The 27936-nt window shown below is 45.6% G+C and overlaps 1 protein-coding gene across 4 annotated transcripts in view; it reads left to right on the forward strand.

The window, feature by feature from the left end:
* Positions 1-27936, forward strand: part of znf609a (zinc finger protein 609a) — a 198748-nt gene that overhangs the window by 138087 nt on the left and 32725 nt on the right. Inside the window, exon 1 of one of the 4 annotated variants that reach the window (XM_014123960.3) lies at positions 18445-18838. The exons of 2 other annotated variants lie outside the window; for them this stretch is intronic. The gene's annotated coding sequence lies outside the window, so the exon portion shown is untranslated. Of the gene's footprint in view, positions 1-18444; positions 18839-19916; positions 21237-27936 lie in introns of those variants that run through there. One more of the 4 variants, XM_014123961.3, reaches the window with a different exon arrangement.

The following is a 27936-nucleotide window of genomic DNA, read 5'->3' on the forward strand; positions in this document are numbered from 1 at the left end:
ATCATGATATTGTTTGCTCAATTTCACCTTGTTGCCTGTATTTTATTCTCATTCAAAAATAAAGCTGTGATAGAGAATAGCCTCTAGACTTTGACGTTCACACTTGTTCCCATTTGAAAGCTGCGTCTTTATGACATTAAACACTATTAGAATAGCTTATTTGGGAAATACTCTTCATAACTTTAACTTGTCTTAGTGCTTTTGATAGGCTATTTTAATTAGTAGTATTTGGCTTTTGGCTATTTGGTTCGGAGGGATGCATGCATCATTTATTTTACACTAAGCTTTGCTCAACTGTACCGTTTGTTCAAATTGACTTGTTGGATTTTTCTATCTTGCTGTTGTTTGTTCTACCTCTCTCATTATTACCTTAGGCCTATCATGTTTTTAGGATATTCAAAAACAACTTCAAACTTTCGGAGAACTCTGTTAGTTAAATTCATTACTTGATCATGAAGTATCATGTCAGGAGAAAGCCAAAATGAAAGTCGTATTCATATCAAATGGAGAGGAAAGACAAAATTAGGCTTTTAAAATAATAGCAGACACTGGAGAGTTCTGCTATATGGCCCAGGTCATCCGACAATGAGAGAAAAACATATATATTTTCTGACTGGATTTTTTTTTAGCTGCTTTGGTGAAAATCTTAGCTCTGTCGACATTATTCTCTTGCATTCTGTAAATTGTTTATAACATATTTATTTAAATAGATTATGCAGGTTATAGCAAAGGAATAGGCCACTTGGCATGGCTCTGCTGTGGGTTGCCCGGTCAGCTCTTTACAGCACGGTGCCGTCAAGTTTAAATAGGCTATACATCGTCTGTCATATCACAACGTCGTCACCATTGACGATGGCTGTCCATCATCTTCGATATCCGATACTATTGTAATATCGCCCAACCCTAATGTAGCTACTGATATCACTCCAAGACCCTTTCTTAGTAGTGTTTGTGCTGCAGACCTATGTAAAGTGATAATGTAGCCACTTGTATCAGGTCAAGGATTGTTTTCTTAGAGGTACAAACCTGAGTATAGTGATAACTACTTGTATCGCTCAAGGACAAGTTTCTTAGTAGTGTTTGTGCTGCAGACCTATGTAAAGTGATAATGTAGCCACTTGTATCAGGTCAAGGATTGTTTTCTTAGAGGTACAAACCTGAGTATAGTGATAACTACTTGTATCACTCAAGGACAAGTTTCTTAGTGGTGTTTGTGGGATAGCAAATTGTGCTCTTGTTACTCTGGCTCTTTGCGACAGCGAGTGAACGCGACAGCTGCTGCGTGGGGAGGAATGAGGAGGGGGAGCAGGTTCTCTTGTGGCCGTGTCAGAGAGGTGACAGGTTAACAGGCACGCAGGGCGGCTTTGTGGTCCGAGTTGGTCCCACTCTGATGAGGTCAGTGTCACAGGGAAGGGCGCCTTTTAATGAGATTAGGAGAGCGCTGCAGCTGCACAACACCTCCGAGACTCCGAGACCGAGGGAGGGATTGAGAAGAAAATAATGTATGTGGAAAAAGTATAGAGAAGTGTGGTGATAGAGAAATGCAGAGAGGGGGAGAGTGAGTCAGAGGAACAGAGAATGAGGGAAGGAGAAACCCTTCTTGTCATGTTGAGAGAGCCGACAGGCCAACTGTTGTTCCCTTCCTAATCTCGTTTCACTCCACACTGTGAAGGGCCCTTCCCCAGGTGTGCTCAGCCTGACCCCTTTTCAGCCTCCCAGAATGCAAGAGGAAGAGCAAGTGAGGGAGTGAAAACAAGTGAGTCATTTCTATTTTCTATCGGAGCCGTTAGAAATGCACCAGCCGTACATTTTTTAAAGTGCGTGCCTTTTCGGATTAGAGCTTCAAGAGGGTTATGTGTTGCTCCTTACCTCTCACGACATCGCCGCATCTGAAACTTCAGTAGATCTCCACAACGCATACAGGACAATCCCAAGCCCGAGAGAGCAACGTACTGCTTTAAAAAAAAAAAAAAAACATAATCTGCCATTGGTAGTAGCTGTTAGATATGCTATTTACTGTACTGTGTGTAGGAGGGCTCATAGGCCGCCGGGGGATCGCCATGCATATTTAATAGGAGGATGAGTACATCCACTGGAACCATACCAGGCTACTAGTATTAAAACGTCACTCTGCATCGCACAGTAGTTCTAGCGGATTGTAATACGAAGCTCATCTTACCAACCATGGAGGACGGACAGAAGAAATAAAGATACAGTGCCTTCAGAAAGTATTCATACCGCCTTGATTTATTCCACATTTTGTTACAGCCTGAATTCAAAATGGATTAAATAGATGTTTTTTTTTCTCGCCCATCTTTTTATTTATACATTTTTTATTTCACCTTTATTTAACCAGGTGGGCCAGTTGAGAACAAGTTCTCATTTACAACTGCGACCTGGCCAAGATAAAGCAAAGCAGTGTGACAAAAACAACACAGAGTTACACATGGGATAAACAAACCTACAGTCAATAACACAATAGAAAAATCTGTATACAGTGTGCGCAAATGAAGTAAGGAGGTAAGGCAATAAATAGGCCAATAGTGGCGAAGTAATTACAATTAAGCAATTTAAACTGGAGTGATATATGTGCAGATGAAGATGTGCAAGTAGAGATACTGGTGTGCAAAAGAGCAGAGAGAAAAAAAAACATATCTACACACAATACCCCATTATGGAAAAGTGAAAACGTGTTCTTTGACATTTTTGCAAATGTATTGAAAATGAAATACGTATATCTAATTTACATAAGTATTCACACCCTTGAGTCAATACTTTATAGAAGCACCTTTGGCAGCGATCATTCTTTCTAGGTTGGTCTCTAAGAGCTTTCCACACCTAGATTGTGCAACATTTTCCCATGATTCTTTTCAAAATTCTTGACGCTTTGTCAAATTGGTTGTTGGTCATTGCTTGACAACTATTTTCAGGTCTTGCCATAGATTTTCAAGCAGATTTAAGTCAAAACTGTAACTCGGCCACTCGGGAACATTCACTGGGGCGGCAGGTAGCCTAGTGGTTAGAGCGTTGGAATAGTAACTGAAAGGTTACAAGATCGAATCCCCGAGCTGACAAGGTAGAAATCTGTCGTCTGCCCCTGAACAAGGCTGTTAACCCACTGTTCCTAGGACGTCATTGAAAATAGGAATTTGTTCTTAACTGACTTGCCTAGTTAAATAAAAATTAATGAAATAAAACACAACTCCAGCATAGATTTGGCCTTGTGCTTTAGGTTATTGTCCTGCTGAAAGGTAAATTGATCTCCCAGTGTCTGGTGGAAAGCAGACTGAACCAGATTTTCCTCTAGGATTTTGTCTGTGCTCAGCTCCATTCCGTTTCCTTTTTATCCTGAAAAACTCCCCAGTCCTTAACGATTACAAGCATACCCATAACATGATGCAGCCACCACTATGCTTGAAAGTATGGAGAGTGGTACTCAGTAATGTGTTGTATTGGATATGCACATAATACTTTGTATTCAGGAAAAAAGGTTAGTTTTTTACTTTAGTGCCTTGTTGCAAACTGAATGCATGTTTTAGAATATTATTGTCCTGTACAGGCTTCCTTCTTTTCACTCTATCATTTAGGTTAGTATTGTGGAGTAACTACAATGTTGTTGATCCATCCTCAGTTTTCTCCTATCTCAGCCATTAAACTCTGTAACTGTTTTAAAGGTACCTTTGGCCTTGTGGTGAAATCCATGAGCGGTTTCCTTCCTCTCCAGCAGCGGAGTTAGGAAGGACGCCTTTATCTTTTTAGTGACTGGGTGTATTGATACACCATCCAAAGTGTAGTTAATAACTTCACCATGCTCAAAGGGATATTCAATGTTTCCTTTCATTTTTTTTTTATAACATTTTTCTACCCATCTACCAATTGGTGCCCTTTTTGCGAGGCATTGGAAAACCTCCTTGGTCTTTTTGGTTGAATCTTTGTTTGAAATTCACTGTTGGAGTGAGGGACCTTACAATTATTTGTATGTGTGGGGTATAGAGATGTCATAAAAAGATCATGTTAAACACTATTATTGCATACAAAGTAAGTGTGTGTGACTAGTTAAGCAAATTTGTACTCCTGAACTTATTTAGGCTTGCCATATTAAAGGGGTTAAATACTTATTAACACAAGACATTTCAGCTTTTCATTTTGTATTAAATTGTCAAAAACAAATTAAAATATTATTCCACTTTGACATGATGGGGTATTGTGTGACAAAGAAATTGACATTTAATTGACAGTTAATCTATTTTAAATTCAGGGTTTGTAACAACAAAATCTGGAGAAATTCAGTGGGCATTCATACTCTCTGAAGGCACTGTAAAGGCTATTGCTGCGAGGAGACCATTTTCCACCCAAAGTACAGAAGGGCACTGTAAACATAGACCTGCCTGTCTGTTTGTGTAATAACAGCGTGCTCTGAGGGTTTTATTTGACTGAGGGCTTAGAGCACTTTGCTGTTGCACTGCGTTAGATAGACCTTAGCCTGGGTTTGTGTTCATTAGGTACCAAATTGAAGAAAACAGGCCAAAACTAGGAAGAACTTTCTGAATAAGAAAAGCCCATTACATTTTTTCGTAGCAAAGCGTTGTAAAATGTTTTCCGTTGCATGCCCTAATGAACACAACCCATGTGTAGTACACACATGAGGGATAGTTAGAGAGGACTGGCGAACTAATCAGGTCTGCTTCCTCTACAGGCCCTTCTATCTGGTTACAGAAGATATTCTCTGGGTGGTTTGGCTTCAACCTCCCCCTGTTTCTACACAGTATGTATTTATTTAAACTAGGGCTGTCAAACTGTTTAAAATTAATCGAGTTAATGGCATTAGTTCATTGTGATTAATCGCACACACACACACACACATTCACTCAAGTACTGTTAAATCTTCAGGCACGCTAAGTGATTGTTCTCCCAATTTCTGATTGGACAGTTGACTGTACGAACAAAAAACAGGCTTTTTTGTGATAGTAAAACCTTTTCAGTGTAACCTTACACTACTAAAACCAAATAAAGTTTGTAGAAAAGATAATGGAGATTATATATATATTTCTTTTTTAATAAGATCATCTTTGAGAACTAACAATCACCAAAGTAAAAACTAGACAGTTGGGGAGAAACTGCATGAGGCCCCCATTTTGATTTTGTTATAATGTTTGAGTCACTGAAATAGCATTATAACTAAGGCATAAGTCTGTGTAGAATTGCAGGAAATTAGCATTAGAACTGTAAAATGTACATGTGTTTTCCTTAATTGTTGCTCAAAGCGGTGCGCATAGTGCACCACGATAGAGACAGCACTACCAAGACGCGGTGACTTTGACAGCCCTAATTTAAACACAACTGCCCTCCCTCTCCGTGTTCATTTTTCTCTCTTAATCTTCCTTTCAGATATATTCGGACAGATATGTTGGCTATCGGTGTTGAGTGTGTGTATGGTAAATAGCAAGCTACTTGTCATCTTAAGCACTCTGGCATGTGAAGGTGCTTTTCTGACAACAGATGGAAGTGTGTGTTAGAGTGTGTTTGTCGGTGTGTGTGTCGGTGTGAACATGTGTGAGAGAGTGAGGTATTGAAATCTGAGTACATTGGGTGTGTGTGTGTGTGTGTGTGTGTGTGTGTGTGTGTGTGTGTGTGTGTGTGTGTGTGTGTGTGTGTGTGTGTGTGTGTGTGTGTGTGTGTGTGTGTGTGTGTGTGTGTGTGTGTGTGTGTGTGCCATGGGTCCTTCGCATACTCCAAATTAGTCACTGGAGCAAATCTATTGAACCATGTCCAACTATTACCTCCTCTGCTGGTCTGTTCGACAGTGTCCATTTTGCAGTATTTTGTCAGCACAAATCCAGGTGCCGGAGAGGGTCAAGGCTACTAGGAGGAAAGGGGAGAGAGGGAGGAGGGTGGTAGAGGAACTGTAGATTTATTAGATGTTGGTCCAAACGCCCCCCTCTCTGGCCTCCCTCCTCTCCCTCCCTCCCTCTCTCTCCCTCCGAGTGAGGTCGACTTGTTGTAAACTCATCTTGTCTCGGGGCCTCACTGGAGCCTCATTAGGTGTGGAATGTGTTTATGGGTCAGGGTTTATCTGTATCCTGGATGTTACTGTCACAGGGTGTGCGGTGCTTATCTAAGGACTGCTTAGATAAAGCCAATAGCCTGTGTGTATTCTGTGCTGCTTTCTTCATATCTACTACGACTTGGTTCATTTTATAGCCTTGCTGTCAGTGCATAGGCTATATTTTGATGCTACGATAATACGCTCTTCCTAAAGCACTTCATGAGGTAGCAGTTTTGCGAATGTGTGTTTTTATTACGCTATACCAACTGCCCCCTCCCAGCATCTACGTCTGACACCGGCCTATCTTAATGGTGTGAGAGAGTTTGCCGCGTGTGTTCAATATGCAGCATGTACTCCCGCAAGCGGCAAATTTTTATGGCCTCTTACGCCCTTCCCTAAGTTGCCACATATGTTGCAGTGCCTTTGAACCTTTTGAAGCCCCCCCCCTGCACATCGCGGCTCAGCTCCCCTCTGTAGCCCAGGCAGAACTCGGCCGTCCATTGCATGTTCCAGAACATTCTCCCTCTGCCTTATTTGACCCTCCCAGAAGTCAACTGTGCTCAGTTTGAGGAATACTAAGCAGGGACCTTCGCTTTACAGTCCGTCGTCTCTCTCCCGTTTATTAAACATAGCCGGTCACGAGCGACGCAGGAATAAGGAGTTGGAGTGTGGTACTGTGGCTACTTGGTACTGGCCAGTCCCCTTAAATGGCCTCTTCCTTTCTTCGGCTTTAGAATGGAGGCTAAGTGAAACCAGTGGCTAGCTGGGCTTTCCACTACCTTCCTGTAACCAAGCCAATACTTCGATATTAGCGTTCATGAAGGGCCGCGGTCTGTAAGACACACAGCCATACGTTAGTACTGGGGACATGGCTTGTGTTTTAACACTGCGAGGTGGGTCTGAGATGAAAGGCGCCTCCTCGTTTCCAGGCTAATCCACACAGACAACCATGGCCCATGTGACTGGTGTTACCCCCCCCCCCCCCCCCACACCGCCCTGACACTCACCCCTTTGAATAGAGCCCTCTCTAATTCACCCTAAAAGGACTTCTTTCCAAAGAGGGGATTACTTCACTGTGAAGGGAAATCACAGGGAACACTGTCGTCCTTGGAGGGGGGGAGTGATGGCCAACATTCCTAATGATCCAGACTGGTGGCAGCCAGCGAGGGAGTGGAAGGGAGGGCACAATGTGGGATTGTAGCTGTCTGGAATGGGGGGGGGGGGGGGGAATGGGGAGCTTGTTGGGGGGGGGGGAGCTTGTTGGACATCATGAGGGATGGAGAAGTGTCCCTCTGGCACCCAGGCTGAGCACACTGGAATTCACCCGGGTTTCCTGGAAGCAGCTTTCTCCCCGTCCTTTAAAACGTTACATGTTCATTCAGCCGTCCGTCAGTCCACTCTATCAGGGGCATTGGGAAAACGAGCTGTGATTCAACAGACCTCGGAGAGAACGAGAGCGAAAAACGAGATGGAGGGAGAGAGAGAGAGGGAGTGAGGGGGAAAAAAATCTACTTGAGTTCCAAGCATGACCTGTTCATTAGCCAAAGTAAGCGGCTTCATAATTGACTGCCTTTTTTTTCCCGGGGCTCTTGGAGCAATTTTGAAAATAGTCTTGACTCCAGTCGGAGGATGTTGAAACAGCGAAAACCTTTGCTTGAAGAGCCTCTATTGAGCTGCAGTAGCTATGGTTACCATCAGGGCCCGCATAAGTGGGAGAAAGTGCTAATTCCCCCAGTGTTACAACCCAGCCAAATGGTACAGAGATGGAGAGAGAAAGGAGGGTATACCTCACTTTCCTTCTGCCCCCTCCCATCTCCTGGTGCGTAGTCCCTCTTGACTGGCACAGAGCATGACTTGTTGTAGATTTCTGGGGAAGACCCACCCCTCCCCCTGCCTCCTTCCCTCCACAGTTCAGACCACAGAGCCATTCTAGGAAGCATAGCCTGGGCCTCATTCCAAGGAAGAGAGTGGGAGGGGGAAGGAGAGGGGGGGTCGGGTCAACTCACAAATTACTAAACCTTCTTCTCTCTGCCTTGAAGGAAGACACAATTCCCAGATATTTGGAGAGTGTATTTTGGATGGTTATGGAAAAATAACACGGGTTACCTCCTGCTCATTTTTAACATTCCTCAGTTTCATCGGCGAGGGCAGGCAGCTGCATCCCTCTGATGGATTGCACTTGGTGTAGAAAGCCAAAAGGCCTGGGAGAAGATACATGTTTTTGAGTGTGTCTGTATGTAGGCCTACTGTTCTTCCTTTTTCCTTTGTTCCTTTGGCAATGTAAAGGTCTTGACAGGCACTTGCGTTTGATAAAAGTTCAGGGTCATTTCACCCAAGCCGACCACTTGCGTATAATCGTGTAGTTTTAACAAACACAAAGCACATTGTAGCACATCCCTTTAAACCGGAGCAAAAGGGAAATCAATGGATTTTTTTTATCTTGCTTTATCCTGAATTAATTACAAATATGTCTAAGATGCCGAATTTGACAAACACATGATTTATATCAACATTATTTCAGCAATGATGTTTCACCATCTGTCCCTTGAGGATAGGCTGTCTGTTCTATTTTCCCTGAAGCGTCATAGGGCGTCTCCACCACTTTAGGATCTTCACTTCTGCTGGATACTCTCTCCTAATAAAGACTCTGACTTGACCAGAGGAGCTCTCTCTCTCTCTCATCTGTTTATCCCCCATCCATTCCCCCCTTCTCAGAATTGGCCTTTTTTCTTTACTGATGGATTGAACTCCCCTCCCCACCCTCTCTCTTTCCCCTATCCCGCTCCTCTTCTCTCCAGCACGGCGGTGGTGGTATAAATACGGTGATTAATCAAAAGGAGAGGGCCTGTATCCCCTGCCTGCCTGATTTGTCCCGGCTCGTCATTGGCACAGAGAAGTGCCACGAGTGGCTCTTACATCAGCACGCCATCCTTGCTGACATTGTCTGAGGCTCCGCGCCTAAATCATCCCATGACTCACATTCTCCGACTACACTACCTGCCATGAGAAGAAAGGAGGGGAACGGTGGGAGTGAGGAGAGGATGGATGAACTGACTGGCAGAGAGGTCGTCTTTATTTTTCTTCCTCTCGCCTTTCCTTTTTTCCCTCTTTCTTTGCCGAGGCCTTTGAAAAGTGCTTGGTTGGAGCAGTGCGGTGCCTGTTTCCGTGCAGAGTTTCAGCTGTCGCTAGGATCCCCTTCGACAGATTTATCGCCCTTTTGCGAATCGCCCTCACAGGGGTGGCTAATGGCCCACCGAGCTCGACTGCCGCTTAGTTGCTGCTTCGTGTGTGTGTGTGTGTGTGTGTGTGTGTGTGTGTGTGTGTGTGTGTGTGTGTGTGTGTGTGTGTTTGCATTTGTATAGTGTTAGTGTGTGGAGATTGGGGTGGGGGAACTAGCTATGCCTCCAGGCAGTTGCCCATCCAATTAGTCCTTTCAGTAAACAGGCTGAAAGGCTTCTGCAAACGATGAACTCTGGCCCTCCTCTTCGGTCTTTGTTCCCTGTACTTTGAGTGGCCGTAGTTTCAAGGCAAAAATGACTTGGGACTTAGTCAAAACCCACCCCTTCAATCACAGACTGTTTTCGCATTACCTTGCTGGGTATGCGTAATGCCTGAGTAGGTTTGCAACTTTTGGGTAACTTTCCCAAAAATCCCTAGTTTTCCAGAAATCCTGTTTTCCTGAAATCAGGAGGGAATAAGCAGTAAATCTGGAGTATTCCAACCCGAATTTCTGGAAAACCAGGGAATTTTTGGGAAAGTTACCGGAATTTTACAACCCTATGCCTGAGTCAGAGTGACGTCGTAACTATCTTCATTGTCATCACCATCACTGGGAGGAAAAACAACCGAGCAGTTTGTGAGAAAGCGTTAGAATATGTGTGCTCTGTGATTAGCAATGAGTTCAACAGAGCAGCAGAGGTTGAGGTCATTCGCCTAGTACATGGTGAAGAAGCTGAGGCTGCCTTCTAACAGGGCCTACAGAAATGGAACTCAGTGTGAGTGGAGCGACGGCATGAACAGCACAGCAGGGCTTTAAAACAACCAGCGCTGAAGAGCATTCCATGACCACTGCTGAACTCCGGGCTTAGGAGAGCTCCATCAAAGCAGGCGGCGTTAAAGGGGCTGTCTGGACAAGGCCCGAACAAGGATAAGTGACCGCCCTCTCTCTCAATCTTGTGCTCACTCACTGGCCCCTTCTCTGCAGAAAGAGAGAAAGAAGAGAAAGAATTAGGGGGGAGGGAGTGAGACAGGGAGAGAGCAGGTTCTCATTTCCTTTTGTCTCTGCGCCCTGCAAATTGATCCTCTGGCTCAAAGTGAAATGGCTTAACTGCAGTATAAACAGACTGCCGCTGTTCCTCATAAGGACTAGCATTAGAGGAAATTGGCGGTGTTGAGAGAGAGAGAGAGAGAGAGAGAGAGAGAGAGAGAGAGGAGAGAGAGAGAGAGAGAGAGAGAGAGAGAGAGAGAGAGAGAGAGAGAGAGAGAGAGAGAGAGAGAGAGAGAGAGAGAGAGAGAGAGAGAGAGAGAGAGAGAGAGAGAGAGAGAGAGAGAGAGAGAGAGAGAGAGAGAGAGAGGAGAGAGAGAGAGAGAGAGAGAGAGAGAGAGAGAGAGAGAGAGAGAGAGAGAGAGAGAGAGAGAGAGAGAGAGAGAGAGAGAGAGAGAGAGAGAGAGAGAGAGAGAGAGAGAGGGTTTAAGCCCACGCACTCACTGCAGCCGACGCTCCCAGCGTGACTAATACCAGAGGTCATCAGCTCCAGAGGCAGCGGCCATTTCTCACAGAGAGCAGTCGCTGATTACGCTGGTGGGTGCAAATGTTTGTAACTGTGTGTGTGTTTGAGCCTTCTGAGCAAGTTTACCAGGAAACGGCAGAGAAATGGGTCTCAGGTAAGCGTGATTAGTCGTTCCATGTAATTTCAGCAAGCCATGACATCTACCATCTGATTGTTCTGAAATCATTTCTGTAGTTTGAAACAGGTAAGATTGGTAGTCCTGAAGCATTACTTTGTTGCAATTTATATTGATCTCTGAGATATTGGCCATTTTAATTTATATGATTCAGTTAATGTTCAATAAATATAGTACCCAACATCAGATTTGGACCAAACATTTTCCTACCAATGAGACATATGGAATCCAATAAAATTGTGAAAAGCCACCATACGCTGATCCCACCGCAACAACCAGTATACATTAGCAGTTCTCTATGTCTAACAAGTAGTATGGAGCTGCGGCTTGTAGTATTGCTTCTTCATCCTATGTAATTTATTCCGTTGTGAATCTGGTGATAGTTAGTATCCCTTATTCAGAGAATTTTGGCATTGAAGTTACTTGCATTATTATTTCATTATTGTGGTCAAGCCAGTCCTTCATGAACACCATTCAGTTTGTCCTCCTCTTAGCAACCTGATGCTTCAACCCAACTCTCCCTGAATAGTCCATAAAGTGGCAGCTCGCTGTGAGGGCTATCCCTATGGTGCAATTCTCATATTAATAATTTTCCTACAAGCCCAAAACTTGGTGGAAAGATGGGCTAGGGAATAAAGTGTTGTGGAAACCATCATACAATTATATTATAAACCATTGCATGACGGTCTTATGTTTGTCAATAAAATTATTATAAAACAGCTCTATTTAATGCGATTAGTGACATTTACCATTAAACCCAATACATTGTACCATTGTAAAACACTATCTAGTGTGCGTTTGGGACTTTTACCATTGAAACCATTAAAACTGCTGTAGCCTTTTGGTTTGCTTGTTCACCAAGAATGGTCTAACAGTAACTAATCCAGATCTTTTTTGTAGGGAATAAACCACACACAAAGGGGCCATTTCCTGAACACAGATTAAGCGTAAGAGAAGGACAAACGGAATTGCTTTCATGGAGGACTGGTTTGAATTGTGAGGATGACCACACAATGTATTTTCATCATGAGCAAAAGCTAAATGAATGAATAAAATATCATGAAGCGGTCAATTCCTGGTACTTTCACACTCATTTATTGTAAATAATGCAAGCGACTTCAATGACAAATTTCTCTGAACAGGGGAAAATAACCATCAGATTCACAGGGAATACATTGCATGTATGAAGAAGCAATACTCCAAGCCGCAGCTTAATACTATGTATTACTATGGCAGACATAGAGAACTGATACTGTATACTGGTTGTTGGGGTGGGATTGGCATGCGTGTCTTTAGATTTTTGGGGGGGGGATTCATCACGTCTTACTAATTCGTAGGAAGACGTTTTGGTCCACATTGGATGTTGGGTACTATATTTTCTTGAATATAATCCTATAAATTAAAATGTCAAATTTTGTCTTAATAAATTAGCTACATTTCTCAGATGAAATTATATTTCAACCCCAAAAAAATTCAGGAATGCTAATCGTATCAGTTACTATTTTAGAACAATCTGGGTGTCGAAAGCACAGCGTGCTGGAAACATAAGCCCCGATGGGATTCGATTAGCTAACATGAATCAAAAACAGGAAGTGGAGAAGAAAAGCAAGACTGAGCGCTGAGCTTTTTGAGGATCTTGGGTTACGCTGAGTACCACAGTGGGGCCCGCAGTTTTATGCAGGGTGACCCAACCACTCCCGTGTCAAACCACGTGAAAACTACTTCTGTCCTAAGGGCCTTAGTTGTTTTGGCTACCCTTAATATTGAACATAGCACAGGTTTTTTTCTCTTCTCGAACATCAAATAAATAGGCAAAATATGTTAGAAATATTCTAGTGTAAGTTCCATTTAGCCTATGTCTTTGCCATGTTCAGTGTGATGTACAACTATGCTGTAACGTTAAAGGCAATCTGAAGATTATTGTTCAGACGTACCAGGCCAACAAGCCTTTCTAAGGGACGACCATAGCCAGACACACATCCCTGCCCCCACTGCACTGTTTATTTATATCTGGACATTAGCCGGTTTTTGTGCTTAAACTAACGAGGTCATCAAAGTATGATGCTACACTCTGGCAAGGAGAGGGCCAGGACTGCCAGAGGCTAAGAAAGGAATAGAAAAAGGAAAGGAAGAGTTTAGAATTCCTCTCCATCTCCCTCCCCCTACCGCCCCCTCCATCCCTCCCTCCATCCCGTCTCATTGTGGAGCCCCATATGCTGAAGGACACAGGCGAGAGGCTTTGTGGGTTTTAGGAAGGGGGGGGGCCTCCTCGGCTCCCGCTGTCTGCTTACTGTATCTCGGTCACGTCTCGTGTTTTAATCAGACAGTTACCGTAGGTCTCCTCTCTCTCGCTCCTTCCATCCCTCCATCCTCCCCTGTTCTCACCGGTCTGTCACTCAATGGGGTGAGAGAAAGGGGGAGAGAGAGAAAAAGTGCCGCTGTCCTTAGACATCCTCCAGCAATTTTTTGTATTTATTTTACTGTTGAAACGCGATATCCCAAGTATAAATACGTTAAAGTACACACACTGTGAAATTCAAGTGGTTGGTCTGATAGGAAGTCGTGATGTCATCGTCCTCCCCCTTGTTTGAGTAACAATGGAGGAGCAATAGAAAACAAAAGAGGAAAGACCCACCCCCTACTTACCTTATGTCATGACTTACCTGGGCCTCCTATTGAGATGTGCCTTTTGTAAAGTAAATCAGGTGCTAAATTAGGTGAAAAGGAGGCTGGAGTGACACTTTATAAAGCCTGATAGAAAGCGGGGACTTGCATAGTGAGTATGAGCTGTCTACTTGTCATCGCCATCACAGCAGCAGCACAGAGGAGAGAGGCTGGCTGGAATCTTAAGGTACTTTTCATGTCTGCTCCACAGTTGTCCATTTCAGCCCCTATTCTTGTCAGTTCTCATTTTAAACTAGGGATGCACGATATATCGGAATCGGACGATATTAGCTAAATATGCCGACATCAGCCCGATGTCTAGTTTAACGCCGATGTGCAAAACCGATGTCAAAGCTGACGTGCATACCTATATAACGTAGGTACATGACGTAATGACGCCACATTAAAATGTAGCGCTACACGTGCAACACAGCATTCCTAACCTAGCCCACAATGTCTGCTGTGTGGATCGAGCAGTCATTTGAAAGTGTAAGAAAATTTCAGCGAGACAACTCAAATGCCAAGATAATGGAATTCATTGCCCTTGACAATCAACCGTTCTCTGTCGTGGGTTATGTTGGCTTTCGCCGACTGGTCGAGCACCGATACACTCTACCAAGTGCGCTATTTTTCAGATGTTGCCTTACCGGAGTTACACAGTAATAGCGTCACTGCTATTAGCTTCACAACTGACATTTGGACCAGCGATATCAGCCCTCGAGGATTTCCTACTGAAGAAAGTCATATTTCATGCTCATGAATGTCCTGGTTGTTATACCGCTGCTGCCATTTCAATGGCATTTGAGAACATGTTTGAAACTTGGAAACATGAACACACTAGCTAGCTCCATTCGAACAACTGACTCGAGAAATAAGCTCATCAACTGCGCCGGCAGCAGACGTGATACCCTCTGTCATGGCATTGAAACGCCTGCTCAACAAAACTACCGACACAGGCTGTGAACAAGCGATTCGGTGGCATTCTCTCTTTACTGTGTCGCCACCATGCTCGATGCTATGTACAAGGACCGCTACTTTGATGCAGACAAGAAACAGGGTTTACGTGAAATGTTACATACACAGCTGGACAAGATGGAAACGGACACAGTGACAGCGCGCACCGAGAAGAGGCGCCACGGACAGACAGAGCTGAAACTTCACTGCTTGACATGTATGATGAAATCCTGGTTGAGAATGAAACAACTGAACAAAAGAACAACGAAACAACACAGCAAGTAAGAGAAAGAAATAGGTGTTGATTATGTTTTACTGGTAATGGGGACATATGTAAATACCAACAAAATAACTTTTTGGTTTGTGTGTGTGTGTAACCTTTATTTAACTAGGCAAGTCAGTTAAGAACAAATTCTTATTTACGATGATGGCCTACCCCGGCCAAACCCGGACGACGCTGGGCCAATTGTGCGCCGCCCCACTATGGGACTCCCAATCACGGCCGGATGTGATACAGCCTGGATTTGAACCAGGGACTGTAGTGACGCCTCTTGCATTGAGATGCAGTGCCTTAGACCGCTGTGTGTGTGTGTGTGTGTGTGTGTTAACTATTTAACTGTACTAGAGTGCTTAAAAGGCAGCTAAAATGTTAAATATCGGTTATTGATAGCGTGTTTTTTGGGGGGGCAAGGAAAATCTGATATCGGTATCGGCCAAAAATGTCATATCAGTGCATCACTATCTTAAACCTCATCCCATTTAGTCCGCTGTCGTCCTCACCGGCTCACCCAAACAGATCATCATAGCTAGCTATTGAACACGACTATGTATGGACAAAGTTCATAGAATTATGTCCCTAGATGTGTACAGTGTTTATTAGTGGCTGTGCCTGGCTTTTGTTGTAGACAAGGCGTCGGACGAGCCGGAATATCAAAGAGCAAGAGGAGCAGCTAAACTAATGCATCAACCCTGTGCTGTTGGGCACCAGTGTTCCCATTTCCCACTAGCCTCTCCCCCCTTCTGAGCCATGCTGTGGAGCGCATTGCCATGGTTAACGTTGAGTGACAACCCCCTGCTGATAGCCAGGTAGTCTCCATGGATACGCCAGGTCATTAAAAGGGAGCTGGGGAGCGGCGGCTTTGGCTGGCTGGTATCGACCTGACAGACACTGAAATAAAATGGCCCTGTGGCCCCGTGCCAGCCCCCGTCTGACCCTGGCCCTGGCACTGCATGGACCGGCAGCTCTCCTTACAGCCCCTGGGCTCACTCACTCCCTGTGGAAATGGAGACCGTAGATAAATGATTAGCGGCAGCTTTATGCATTTCCCAGTCCCTGTCCTCATGAGTGAGTATATGAACAAGTTTTCATGAGCTGGTGGACATTTTGTGCCGTAATGCTGTTGTAGTGACTGTGTAAGTCTTGGAATGCATAGAGCGGTTTATCCGTGGTAAGACTGCTTACACTGAAGAATGACCAAAGCCACTTTGGATAATATGATACTCGGCTAATATGACATCCTTTGTGTTTCTACAGAAGCTAATTTGTTTTATTGATTTCACTGATTTCACTAATTCGTTTTATTGATTTCACTGATTTCACTAATTTGTTTTATTGATTTCACAAATGTTTTTTAAATACCAGACTGCCAGTCCATATTAACTACATTCTTGACGGTGCTCACTTGGCTTCACACATTTCAAAGATGGCCGCCACCTGGCTACCCTTTTCAGAAGAATCTCGCTTGCGGTTTGAAACTGCGAGGTGAGGAGGGGTGGGGGAGGTGGTGTTTCACAAGGGGGTGGGGGAGGTTTTGACTCTGTCGGCAGCCCCTCCCTCCAGGCGCTTGCTGCAACAACAGGAACCTCATGGCGAAGACTGAACAAACCCATGCCGTATATAAATAACCTGGTGGCGGGCATCTGGGAATCTCCTGGAAGGTGGCACAGGCAAGAGAGGCAGCACGTTCTCTTGATTCGAACATGCAGTTATAAACGCTTTTGTCCTGTCGCCAGGGCCCACAGGGGCCTCCCTGCTCTCTTCTCTCCTCCTCCTCCACTTCCATCTCTGGGAGAGAGCAGTGACAAGAGGCTGTACGGGTTCAGTTCACACAAGGAGCTCAGTGATGAACAGGACTCACCTTGAGAAAGCAGCTTTTTATGGCATTGGACTCAATATGCAATAAAAGGGACTTGTCGGAGGAGTGTCGTCTGTCTACTTTATTGTGTACTATAGTGGCATCTCCCTTTACATGAGAAGAGCGGTCAGCCAGCCAAACACCCTTCGGTGACCCTCCAAAAGGTAGCTGGAGTAAACGAGAGAGAGGAGAGGAGGGAAAGAAATGTGTGTTTGGGGGCTTTGTGGTGTGCAGAGCTGAGAGGAAAGGTTATCCTTTCAGAAGACCGATAAATGACTGGGTGTGTGTCTGATTGCAGTGCGGCGCTAGCGTGATGTAAGGTCTTACAGTTGGGCAGGGACTGTATTGGAGCATGATGGTCGTCGTCTCGCCACAGCTTGGAATGCGAGACAGCCCTCTTTCTCCTCCACTCTGGGCCCCTCTCTCAGTCCCCCAATGACTGTATACAAATGGACAAAGCCATCGATGACGTAACACCATTCATTCCTATGTGAAGACTCAATAGCGCATTTGAAGCCAAAATAAGTCAGATGGCGTCTCATGGAGACATAACATGTGCAGTTTGAGCTACTCCAGGAAGTGGAGTTGCAGGCTAGCTCAGTGCTGCCTCCTCTTTTTAAGTAACTCCAGCTGAAGGCCGACCGGGGTACTGCAAGCTGAATAGCAACTCAATTATCCTTATAATTTTTTCTGTGTGATTTATAAAATAATCGGTTCAAGGACGTGCATCTGGTGTAATAGAAGCAATTATAGGTACCCTGATTGTCTAAGAATTAGTCTTTTATTTACACGAAGATTGACATTTTCCCATTCACTACAATGGGGGATCCTGTTTTTGACAAACAATGCCTGCAGTACTGCGGTCGGCCTTGAACTGTGTGGCTTTAATAAGAGGGGGCAGTCGTTCTCCCCTGCTATCCCCTTCTCTAACTCTTTGTCCCTCTCTTTCCCACTACTTTCTTCTCTATTTTCTCCTCCCATGCCCATTTTCACTCCCACACTAGAAATCTAATTGTGTCCTCTAGAATTGAGAGAAACATGTATTTAATTAGGCTAGATGTCATTTGAACTGGAGCCCCAAGGTAAGAGTCTGTTACACAACTACTTTTGGATCTTTTTATAACTTTGTGTACAGTTCTAACAGTCAACGTTGGGGGTGTTCTTGAATCAAATGCCTGCATACTTTCTCTATTTTTGGATTCAGCACTCTCGCTTTGTTCCCACCCTTTCTGGTAGGGTTTTCATTTCGACATTGGCTGCTGAAAGCATGTTACCTTGGCTGTGATGTGTTTGGTAATCATATCTGTATGAAACCCTCTGGCCCAGCCCAGCGCTGTGTACTGCCGTGGCTGTTGTTGTGTGGGTAAGTAATCCCAGCAGGGCTCGCTAGCCGGGGCGTTGTTTACCGTGTGTTCTCCCCTGACGGAGGTGAAGAGGTGCTGAGCTGTTGTTTGTCGAGGGCTCAGCGGGCTGTCTCAGGGCTGCAGAGATAAGGGCATGACTAAGCAGTGGACAGAGAGAGAAGAGAGGGGGGGAGCGATCGACAGAGGCTCTGCACTGCTTATCTGGATCTTTGTGCTCCAAGGCCCGGCCCGCCCCTCTGACTGAGCTCTCCGGTGGGTGACCTTGACAAGAATGTTGGATTATTATTGTAATAAATACCGCTCTGGTGGAATGGCCCGGAGGTCAGGAGGGGAGGGAGGTAGGGAGGGAGGAGACGAGGCGGGAAGTAGGGAGAGAGGGAAGAGGGAGGGAAGGGAGGGTGCAAGGGGGATTTCCGGTATTTTCCACAGCACAGATGGGACTTTGTTGAAACATGTCGCGGGGAGACCGGTCGGGTGAGAGCAGCAGATTGGCCTCTCAGTTTGGTGTCCCGGAACTGTTTACTACTACTACTACTTCACCGCTCCAGCAGCAGCCATGTTGTTTTTCTCAGTCTACCCATCTACCATCTGGATTTGTTCAAGGAAAGCCTGGGAGTTGTGTTTTTGGGATGGGGCTTGACTGAGGCGCACTGCGTGTGACTGGCATTCCTTTGGCTTAATTAACTCCCCGGCAACAGAGCTAACAACCCTTTCATAGAGTTTTAATTTTTTTATTTTTTTTATCAAGAATCTCCAGCTCATCTGAAAATGTAAGTGCTCTGTTCATTTTGCTACTCGGTGTGGGGAAAAGGATGTTGTACAGTACGGAGATCGGAACTACTGTGAAATTACACCCTTGTGAACGGGATGTGTGAAGATTTCAAGTGGCCATGCTTTTGGGGGGTCGTTGGGGGGCCCTTTTGAGTTTGGTCTCCTCCCATTACCACCAGCACACAATACCAGGCAGAGGCCCCAAGCCAGCCAGCCACCGTCCGAGTTGAAGGGGGAGGGGTAGGGCAACAGGCAGGCGAGGGGAGGGGAGGGAGGTCATCAGCTAGGCTTGTGTTACGACCAGAGAATAGAGGAGCAAAAACCTGCTGGGTTCCAGCCAGCCAGACAGTTCTCAGACAGGAAGGTACTGCTGTAGTCAACCGTGTCCCTTTTCTTAATACACCACTGAGCTGCCAGTTCCCCCAAGCACTAACTCTCTCAGGTAGCAGCAAATTCTCAATTGGCTCTCCTCGAGAGGAAAGAGACAGGCAAGTGGGAGGCAGAAGGGGTGTCAACTATTTTTTCCTCTCTCTGCATATGTAGTCAGAGTTGCTGTGCACAAAGCCTTGTATGCCCTTCCGTATGAACTGAATAAAGACGTCAAGCCATTCGTGAAACTCTAGTTCAGTTATCAGGCAATCTAAGGTCTTTTTCAGCTTGCTTTGCTACCTTCTGGTTTCATGCAGGCTCCTGTCCCTGAATACTGATAAGCCGGAAGGCTTTCTCTCTCCCCCTCTCGCTCACTCACTCTGGCTCTTTCTCACTCTCTCGCTCCCATTCCCTTTCTCCCCCTCCCTCTCTCCCTCTCCCCCTCTCTCCTTCTCCCTTCCCTCTCTCTCTCCCCCTCCCTCTCTCCCCCGCCCTCCCTCTCTACTCCCTCCCTCCCTCTCTCCCTCCCTCCCCCTCTCTCTATCTCTCTCCCCCTCTCTATCTCTCTCCCTCTCTCTCCCCCTCTCTCTCTCTCCCTCTCTCTCTCCCCTCCCTCTCTCTCTCCCCCTCCCTCCGCCTCTCTCTCCCTCTCTCTCCCCCCTTTCTCTCACCCTCTACTCTCTCCGTGAAACACTATTTTGCTTGTTATGCCGTCTGTAGAAAAGCTTTTCCTCCCCGCTGTCTCTGGTCATATTACACCCAGTAGTCCGGGCTGTGTTCTCAGGGAACACAAACACTTCTCAGTGTGTCTACTTACTCTCTCTCTCTCGCTCCCTCTCTTGTACTCTGTCCTCCCTCCCTTTCTCTGATTCTTTTTTCACGCATGGGCTCAAAAGCAAAGAGGCATCGGAGGTGGAGCTGGCAGCGATCCATCAAGGCTGAAACTAGGGCGAGCAAAGGGAAATGTAACCTAAACGGCAGGCTAAACCAAAGAGCATAGCCTCTCAGTAAGTAGAGACACTGCCTTTGTACGCTCGGCGGAGTAGCTGGTGACTCCCCTGCCCTGCACACACAGCGCCTTTTCCACGTTCTTTTTAAACGGGCATAATGTAGGCGTCGACAATGTCTCGTGAAAACTCGAGTCCTGCAACAACGCCGTTTAGCCGGGGGGCCGAGAGCATTAAATCAAGGGTTTGCTTCCATTTCCTCGTTTTTTTTAATGTTGTTTTTTTGTTGTTGCCTGAGTGCACACTCGTAATCAGGCAGCCTGCGCTGTGCTTCGGTGCCTCGGCTTTCAACTCTGAACAGAGCCCATTGTTGTCTGATGTCTGTGTTAGCCGAGTGTGCTTCTAGGCTGTCTCTCCAATCATGCAGCCTCAACCCACAGAGAAGAGGCTAAAATGCCTAGCCGCCTAACCACAGAGACACCCAAGAGTAGCAGAAATTGACGACGGTAGCTTCGTACAGTTGAATGCATTAGAGCAAACGAGAGCTGTCGTAATGACTATTCCTAGCCGCAGTGATAATAACGGTTTAATTGCATAATGTCTAGGGCTAGCGTTGTCTCACTAACAAGCCGCTGCGTTCAATTGTTTTGTTGAACCAGTAATTGGCCATGTGATCTATAATTGACAGTAATTTTTGGTTCAGCCACTGGCTATAGGCCTTCTGTAGCTCAACATTGAACAATGCCCCCCCCCCCCTCCCCCGCTCTGTTGTCAAGTGCCTCCTACTCAGTCGAGGCCTCTGCTGAATTGTCGAGACCAGGCTATTGGCTGCTTGCAAAGTACAGGTGTTGTCGGGGTTACCACCAGTCCTTGCTTCCTCACAGCCACTATCTCTCTCACACACTCCCTGTCTCGCTCTTTCGTGTGCACACACACACACACACACACACACACACACGACACACACACACACACACACACAACTACAATTGAATTGTCATCGCCACAGGCAGTAAAGAAAGGCATCTCTTTTGTTAAGCACCTTCTGTGGCAGCAGGAATCCAGTGAATGGACTCTTCAGGTAAGGCCTTGCCAACGATTATTCTCTTTTAAATCAAAGCTGCTTTTGTTTACCATAGAATCACTGCGAATATCAAATTGGCCTCTTTATTGAATTGTTTATTTTTTTATTGTCTTGGCCTAGTTTCCCTTTCTCAAGAGCTGCTTGATTTAAAAGGCCGGAGACTTTGATTTGATTGTGTTTCATTTAGTTCGGTACAGTAACGGTTCTATTTTGGTTTCACTGCCTCGTTGATGTTGTTAGGATGTGTGAGGGCTTGGCGTAGTCTCTTTCCTCTTAGCAACAGGTGAATAGCTGGCTGAGGCTGTTGCTAAGGGCCCGGAGATGAGGGAGGGAGGCTGGATTCTCCGAGCTGTCTGAAGGCACCGCCTCAATCTGCCTCTCCCTTGGTGGGGGGGGGGGGGGGGGCTGTTTGGTGAACCCACCCTCCTCCCCTCAGCATAAAATGGGTCACTGAAGAATACCAGTTCTTCGTAGTCATTGAACAATGCTACTTACCAAGTAAAAAAAAAAAACATGTTTTATTGTCACAGTGAAATTTTCTATGGTCAGCCATAGTTTTGTGGCGCCCCTGGAGCAAATTAGGGTTAAGTGCCTTGCTCAAGAGCACATCGCCAGATTTTTCACCTTTCGGTTACAGGCCCAACGCTCTAACCGCTAAGCAACCTGTCGCCCCTTTTGTGCATAGTAGAAATAATACGTTGCTACATATTGGAAAGAATATTTGATGGCTAGGTATTTAGAATCGGACTTATTGTGATACCGTTTGCCTTTTAAAATCTACTTTGCCGTGGCAGTTTTAATGAATGTCCAACTCTCTCATTAGACTCCTCTTTGAGTTGTGTCAATAATGGTTAAAGGGGTCTGTTGAAGTGGATGTTGACCCTTTGTCTTTCAATGTGGGAGGTGGTGTGATTTGAATTAGCCAGGGCTCAGCTCTTGCTGTTGACTAGCAGGAGGCTCTGCGTGTGAACTGTAAAACAAAGGTTTCTGTAGCGCCCTGGACTGCACGACTCTGTCAGCCATTTCTGCCCGCAAATCTCTCACACCTTCCCTTACCAGTCACTTTCTGTGGTGTGTCTTGCTTTCACCCGCAGCAAGCTCTCCCACGCTCACATACTAAACGTCAACTGGGGAGTCTCAATCATTACCTCACAAAAGGCCTGTTGAACAAATGGGGCTTCCAAGTCTTTTGTGGGATAACGGGAACTATGTTTCTGTTAAACCATGCCTTTTTAAACATGGCAGTCTCTCTGTGCTGTTTCTGCAGTCCCATTTTAAGTCACTTTCATCATCAGTTACAGAGTGCCTGAGAAAACATGGCAGTTTGGTTTCATTCCTCTCAAAGGGGAAGGAGAGAAAAAAATGGTCAAAGGCCATGTAATTGTGGGATGCATGTTTGAGGAGGCGTACTTTTAGCTGGCAGCCATATGCTGGCAAGCAGCATCTTTTCTTGAAGATGTTTTCTGTCCTCTAATGAGACACCAGGCAATTATGAATAAACTGCCTCCTCCATGAATCTAGGTTACAAGGGGGAGGGTTCAGTGTAGCCATGCCTGGTTTACTCAGTGGGGCTATTAATGTGTTGGTTGTCTTTTGTTGTTTTTTCTTCTCTCCTCTCTCTCTTCCTCTCTCTTCAGTTTGAGGCTTGTTCTTGGGCTTAGAGAGTTGCTTGGAGACAAACAGAAACCCCCCCATCGCTGCTTTTCACTTTCGACTCTGTGGGCTTTTGCTGGTTTTCTTCTTCTTCTTTTTTTTCATGACGTTTTTTTCTCATGCTAGCGTTTAGTCATTTTCCACTTCTCTGTCTCTCTGAGGTTTTCAGTCCAGACAACGCAGCATGTCATTTAAAAAGACCACATTTGGTCACAGGAAACTGGCAGGCGTTCTCTCTCCTGTGTCGTTTTGTTTTGACAGCGCTGTTAGGCCTGTTCCATGAGAGACTAGGGAGGGGGCAAAGCTGGTTGAGAGTGCTTGGAAGGCTGGTTGAGAGTGCTTGGAAGGCTGGTTGAGAGTGCTTGGAAGGCTGGTTGAGAGTGCTTGGAAGGCTGGTTGAGAGTGCTTGGAAGGCTGGTTGAGAGTGCTTGGAGCAGACTATCCCGACCACTCAATTTGGTGCCTCCAGTGTGGTCACCAGAGCGGCTACCAGGGCCCAGGGAAACTCAAATTACAGGCAGCTTTGGGTTTCCATGAATCAGATTTTCAATCAATCCTCCTCTCTAATTATAGGCAAGGGCAGTTAGTGCCCGATTTGTTTTACGGCCCCCGTGGTATGGCCTTCTTCAGAATGTTCTGGCCTGGTGCCGGCTAGCTCAACATCAACTGTGTAACCACTCACAACATTAACACGGACTGCTCATTCCCCTTTCTGCGCAGACTTGTTAGGAAAGTAGTGGGTTTTACAGACCACTGTCTAGGCTTCTGACCATATGGATTCCTCTGACACTGAGATATCAATATTTAGACTCTTCTTATCGGAGGATCAATGGCGGTAACAGTATTGACTGTTGTTTCTGGGCATATGAGAAATGCAAAGTATGCTACTTCTGGTAATGTTCCGTGGTCGAAGTCTGTTTTAGAGATCGGACACCCCATGATATTAGTTTGAATCTGTCCTGTCCAGATCTCTGGGTTGTGTGTTTGTCAAATGCTATTTGGAGTCATGTTGAGTGGCTGTGTGAATCGTGTCAAATAGGAGCTATGTCAGTGTGTCAGGTGTTGAGCAGTCCTCTAGTCCTATCATCTGTGCATGACTCATCACTTCTCCCCCAAGTGCTGGTGTGGGCATGCTCAGTGGACCCAGTGTGGGTGAAGGGAGGCATGTTGGGTAATGGGCACAGATTTACACAGTATCACCACAGCACAGTGATTAATTGCACTGTGTCCTGCAAAGGACAGCGTCTGTGTGAAATGGCCGCCCCCCTAGATTTTCGAAACTCTGGTACTGCTAGTGCAGTGAATAAATTGTGGTAACCTTTGATCTGGAGGCAAGCTCGTTAAAAGGATGTAACCTACATTTATAATGTTTGACATGCACAGGGAAGCCGTTCGGCATGCCAACTCGAACACAGTCCTTTTTTGTTTTTGCACGGTCTTCCACCTCCTGGGTTTTGGTTCAATGGTGGACTTTAGGCTACGAAGCTAAAGTCAGTTGACACACTTAGTTACCCAGGGCGTCAACACCCACCGCCCCTCCAAAAAAAACAAAAAAAGTCCATTAGGCCAATGACTGTTATGACTGGTGGTGTGAAAGTGTTGCTTTTATGGGGAGAAGTCATAGTCCAAGGTCTTTATTTGTTTTTTAATACCGTGACTGTTATACTTGGTGAAGAGAAGTCTTGCTTTTTCTGCCAGTTTCAGAAAAGGGAACATTATCAAGCCTTTTCATGATCTGCATCAAAGTGACAAAGGCCGTTTGGGAATGTCTAGATCAAAAGAGGATGCCTGGAAGTCATCCTCTTTGAATTGCCTGAACTTTTAAGTCCTCACTGCCTGCTTGTTTACATAGTTGGGATTAGAGCTCCTAACCTGAAAGGCTGCTTAGAGAGAGGTCCGTCTAAACATAGCGTGACATTAGTTCAACTTTGTCAACACCAACAGGGTTAAGTTGAAAGGTTGCGAGTGATTGATGAAAGATGCACTTTGATCTCTCCATGCCATGCTATTTCTACACCTTTACAAAGATTAAGTGAGGTGTCTCTTTTCAGTTAGGTGTTTAAAATACTGTCCTCGAGGCGGGGAAGAAAAGTAAGGTCCTTGAATATATTAGTGTTACTTAGCATTCTGGTAGTAAGGTATCCCAGGCACGTTGCCACGTTTATGTCAACAGGTGCATCAGTTAATGGTGGGGTCAGAGAAGGGGAAGGTCATGGTACGGTGAAAGGTGTGTGACTGATTTGAATTTAAGCCTGTAAAAACATGGAGAAGGCCTCCAATCAGTTCACATTAGCCTTGAGGCCAGTGGACCAAGACAAATGTATTCTCAAAGAAGTTATTGAGAATTGTTGCTTATTTCCCTATTCTTGTTCACTTCTAATTTGCGTCAAGTAATTTATTTTCCTTTTTTTAGTTTCTAATACTTAGCATAAATGTTGACGCAGGCTTTTTGTAATATCTCACCTGTCCATCGATATAATAGTGTCCAAAATAATATTGCGGTATCCATATCGTTTTCCTCCATCGCTCTCTCTGTTTTTGTTTCTAGGCAAAGGGCACTTCTCTCCCCTGTCATTATGACGAAGGGGGACTTGTATGGCAGATGTATTTTCCCTCCCCTGATGTTACTGGAGACTCTTGACACGGCCTGAACTCTGCTCCCTCACCACTGCCTGACTCCGACCTCCCCAGCAGGGACGGGTCACCCCCCTCCGAGAGGGATGTTGGGAAGGTGACATCACCCACCCGGGGGCCTCAGGGATCTGTTCCTGAACCTGAAACACTTACCCGGCAGCGGAAAGGAGGGCGTGGGGGCGCAGAGGAATGTTCTGGGAACTCGATGGAATTGAGGCTGTAACACACTCGCCTGCCAAAACCTAATTTTGTGTTCCGTGGGGGGGGTTCCATTCCTATTATACCAGTCGTCTTCTGCCGCAGACCTTTTCCATACCTCTTTTCCCCCCTTCCCCTTGTTTTTGAGTGATTGTTTTCCGCCTCTGAAAGGCTGTCTAAGGGAACATTGATTCTCCTCACTCTGCCAGGGTGAAAGTGGATATGGTTGTTTGATGCTTTCCAGACCACTGGATTGTGGGGACCCTTAAGATAATGCCCAGGGGCTTAGCAGACCGAGGGTCTGGTCTTTTGCAGCCAGCAAAATGACATGTGGAAAAACAGTCATGAGCACGGGTGTTACCCCTTAAAAGGCTTATAAAGTAAAGGGCTGTTCACTTTTTCCCATTTTGGTATGGCCTAATTTGCTTCGTGCAGCTGTATATTGATATAAAGACAATATTTACCAACTGAACAGCGATGTGGTTCTATTGGAACCTATGCCTATTAAGGGCACAAAATGATTTAACTTTTCGATCAATCTCAAATGCTTTTTACCTAGTAGGCCTACATCTCCACAGCAGTCTTTACGTAAACATGGCACACTGCAACAATTTGGATTTGCAATACTTAAATCATATGTTGAACAGTAAAAAGAAGCCCATAAATGGTTTATGTTTGGGATTAAACTGTCTGTCGTTGGACAGACGCAATCCGTTTACATCTTCAGAGTCCCAGTTGCAGGGTGTGGACAAAGCACATGGTGTGTGTGTGTGTGTGTGTGTGTGTGTGTGTGTGTGTGTGTGTGTGTGTGTGTGTGTGTGCGCGCAGGCTTGGCGAAGTGAATACTTTGCAGAGAAAAACGACCACTAATAGTGAACTTGAGCCCACAAAAGGAGAAACCGGTCCAGGAATAGTGGATGTTTTTGTTGTAGGCTTCGGGCTGGAGCTACCACTGAGGTTTTGTATCCATTTAGATTTCTGCTTTCCCCGGCTAGAGACTGGGCCTCCCTTCTTTTTTGCAAAGAAAAAGTGTATGCATAGGCAGGGTTTCTGTTTGGCAGTCTTTTCCTGGTGTCTCCACTTAAGCTTTCGGTTTGTGTTTGGTGGTCTCTCCCTCCAGTCGTAAGCATCTTTGGTTTGGAATGATCTGACGCTAGGGTATGTAAGCATGCTTTTGGTCGACGGTTGGAAGAATTCCTCTTCGACCACTACTGTTTTCAGGTTCGCTTTCTTCTCTGTGGAGCCTACACTTGCAAATAAGCGTTAGCCGTTAGCTTATGATAAGATCTAGCTTGTTTTTCCATACGCATTGTCTTGTTAGCCGACAACAGCAAATAAATACTCAACTGTGTTCTGAGCCTCTGGCATTGAAAAATGTGGTTTGTCTTTACAAGCATCAGTTTCATGAGAGCAGCACAAGGAGGACAGGTGGCTGAGCACGATGCCCTGACTGTAATCCCCCAGTAATCCGGTCTGAGGCCATGGGCTCACTTACTTCTCCTCAGCCTGATTAAACAGGGAGATATGACTGTAGCTTTACAGTGGGCTCAGTCTTCAGGTTCTGAAGGGCAACAGGTTTAGGTTTGAGCAATTCGCCCTGTGATTCTGTAGGCTTTATAAAGGTGGAGAGAGTGAAGTCTTGCTCATCTCAGAATTGGCAGAATGAACTCTTTCCCTGCAAGGTGTGGGGTGATGAGTCACTCAGACGGTGCGGTTCTCGCCAGGCCCCGGAATGAGAGAGCGTGACTCCACACAGAGCCCTCGCAAACAGTGTGGTCGTCAGATTTTTTTTTTTTAGCAGCCAGACTGTAAATCCAGGGAGCTGCAGTCGTGACCAGCACGGTGATGGAGCGAACGAGAGAGAGACATTGAATTTAGCATCGAAGGACAACCACTGAGTGAGTGATCACACAACCACAGGAGTTTCCCCAGACTGGAGGATTTGGCTTTGACTGATGAAGTAGTGCTCTCTTGGATGCTAATCATAGACGAGCCCTTCTTGTGTGTCAGCCTGCCAGCCTTGCTGAAACAACATCCGCGACTGGCTCAATTACAGTAGCGCCACAGCAACAATCACTATGTAAATTCTGAAAAGACAAGACTATCCAAATGCATTTCAAATGTACCCTCCCCCCCCAACCCAATCTATATGATGCACTCCGCAGTCATCTCCAGCGCCATCTCTGATATTCAGAGGGCTCAATGATATCCT

Source organism: Salmo salar, chromosome 10 (genome assembly GCF_965601325.2).
Source record: "Salmo salar chromosome 10, fSalSal1, whole genome shotgun sequence".
In the NCBI taxonomy this organism is placed as follows: Eukaryota; Metazoa; Chordata; class Actinopteri; order Salmoniformes; family Salmonidae; genus Salmo; species Salmo salar.